Source organism: Callorhinus ursinus, unplaced genomic scaffold, assembly GCF_003265705.2.
Source record: "Callorhinus ursinus isolate GAN/ISIS: 27379988/994484 unplaced genomic scaffold, GSC_fseal_2.0 scaffold51, whole genome shotgun sequence".
Lineage (NCBI taxonomy): Eukaryota > Metazoa > Chordata > Mammalia > Carnivora > Otariidae > Callorhinus > Callorhinus ursinus.
In genome coordinates this window covers 5661254-5663742 of record NW_027397113.1, presented here as the reverse complement: position 1 = coordinate 5663742, position 2489 = coordinate 5661254, and the positions used below count along the sequence as shown (strand labels likewise).

The 2489-nt window shown below is 49.6% G+C and overlaps 1 long non-coding RNA gene across 1 annotated transcript; it reads left to right on the top strand.

The window, feature by feature from the left end:
• Positions 1 to 245: 245 nt before the first annotated feature.
• LOC112829632 (uncharacterized) lies at positions 246 to 2246 on the top strand. The gene is made up of 3 exons (XR_003209735.2): positions 246 to 388; positions 683 to 765; positions 866 to 2246. It is a non-coding gene; the product is annotated as an uncharacterized lncRNA (long non-coding RNA).
• Positions 2247 to 2489: the final 243 nt, after the last annotated feature.

Sequence of the window (2489 nt, the reverse complement as noted above, 5' to 3'; positions counted from 1 at the left end):
TAGCGGGGGCCTCGTTGCTCCGAGGTCCCAACAAATAGCTAGCTGGGCTTCCGTCTGAGGGTCAGGCTAAGCGGCTCCCATTTTCTGCCGCAACCCACAGGGTGCAGGGAGCCCGCTTTCCAGCTCCACGAAAAGGGTCTCAGAACACACACCGCCATCTTGCCTACCGCCCCCGACAACATGGGCTGACCCCCCGGAGGGTGCCCGCGCCTGCGCGGGCCGTGGAGGGGCGTGGCGAAGAGCGCGGGGGCGAGGCCTCGGCGGAAGGCGGGAGGAGGCGCGGGGCACAACGCAATGCGCCCCTAGTGGCGGGCGTGCTTGCGCCTCAGCTCTGTAGCTTCTGGGTTCCGTTTCCACGGTTACGGCGGCGTGAGGCTGTGTGTCCCAGGTAAGGTCCGGGTAGAGCGGAAACATGATAACTGAGGGACGGAGGGCAGCAGGGCTCAGGGGAATGGGAAAGCAGGGCCTGGGCCCAGGCTCGTGGGAGGTCTAACCCATCCCCCCCCCCCCCGCCGCGTGTCCCCACAGTGGGCTCTGGTTAGCTCTGCCCCACCATTCCCCTAGGATGCTGTCCCGCCCACGAGTGTTCTCCGGCCCCACGAACTGTCCCGGACACCCCCCCACCCCTCACCCCTCTCCCTGCCTCTCCCAGCTGCTGACTTCACTCTTCTCTGCCCTTAAGTCACTGACGTGAAGCTGTTTGTGCGTGCCTGGGAGCTGCACACTCTTTAAGTGACCGGCCTGGAGACAGTTGCTCAGATCAAGGTAAAAGTAATAGTGTATCCCTGAGCTTCCCCAACCCATGTGTCTTTTGCCTGGCTTTCTGTGACTTCCTTAGAGAATTGACTCTCCCTTTCTTCCCTAGGCCCATGTCGCCTCCTTGGAGGGCCACACCACCGAAGATAAAGTAGTGCTTCTGGCAGGTTCTCCCCTGCAGGATGAAGCCACCCTGGGTCAGTGTGGGGTAGACGCCCTGGCGACCCTGGAAGTGGTTGGCCGTATGCTAGGAGGTGAGTGGGGCTACAGAGGCCAAACTGGTGCCAGGGGCTATTTATGATCCTTAGACTTACTTTGCCTTTCACAGTGTCTAACGTTTTTTGCTTTAATTTACAATATCTAAAAGTCAGTTGATTTTGTGTGAAAATACAATATCTGGCCTTGCTTCAAAACTTGGGAAGATCTGGTGACAGGGGGCCTGTGTTCCCACATACCAACAGTCGGCCCCAGCTGAGTAGTGGCTGCTCCCTTTAGAAGGCTTTATAGTTTGCTACAGTTTCCACTCCTCCCTCCTCAAAAGCAGTGTCAGTTACCATTTATCATCAGGCTTGTGCTGTTGTTTCTCTTGTAAAGAAAAGTGAACTCTCTTTTTGTACCTATGTCTCTATCAAAAATGGGAAAACGAAAGATGGATTCAGAGCGTTGCATGTTTCAAGATTAGTGGGAATGAGCATATTTCTTTGTGAAAGTTAAGAATAGCCCTAAGTGTTTTGTATGTAACCACACTTTGTCTGTATCAAAAGAATACAGCTTAAGACGCCATTATGAAACAAACCAGAGTGAGAATTTTGACTGGTGTACAGAAAATATGCGTAATGAAAAACTTAATGAACTAAAAAAAGGACTAAACTTTCTTCCGCATTTATCATCAAATGCAAATAAAATAACCGATGCTGCTGTGAAATGCAGTTATGTCATAAGTGGAAAAATTGCCCAGGCATCAAAACCTTTCACAGATGGCGAGTTTATAAAAGACTCTCTATTGAGTGTGCAGAAATCATGTGTCCAGAGCAGAAACAAGCATTTGCAAACATAAGTCTAACTGGAAACACTGTTGCTCAGCAAGTAAAAGATATGGCTGAGAATCTAAAGTACAAGTTGGGAGAAAAAGTGAATTCATCTGTGACATTTTCTATTGCAGTGGATGAGAGCACATATATAAATAATTCAAGCCAGTTAATTATATTTATCTGGGGTGTTGATGAGAATTTTGACATCACTGGAGAACTTTTGGACATGGTTCCCATGATAGACCAGCATCTGAAAATGACTTATTTGGGTATGTTGAGAAAAGTCTTGAAAAGTTTAATGTTGGGGCACCTGGGTGGCTCAGTCGTTAGGCATCTGCCTTCGGCTCAGGTCATGATCCCAGGGTCCTTGGATCGAGCCCTACATCGGGCTCCCTGCTCGGCAGGAAGCCTGCTTCTCCCTCTCCCACTCCCCCTGCTTGTGTTCCCTCTCTCGCTGTCTCTCTCTCTGTCAAATAAAAAAAAAAAAAAAGAAAAAGAAAAGTTTAATGTTGACTGGTCCAAACTAGTGTGACCACAGGTGGTGCTCCTGCAATGGTCTGTGATAACACTGGGCTTGTTGCAGAACTTAGATCCAAAGTCAAAATGCTTTTCAAGGATGCAGAACTTAAATCTACTTCACTGCATTATTCACCAGGAATTGTTTTGTACTAAAAAGTTAAAACTAGGGGTGCCTGGGTGGCT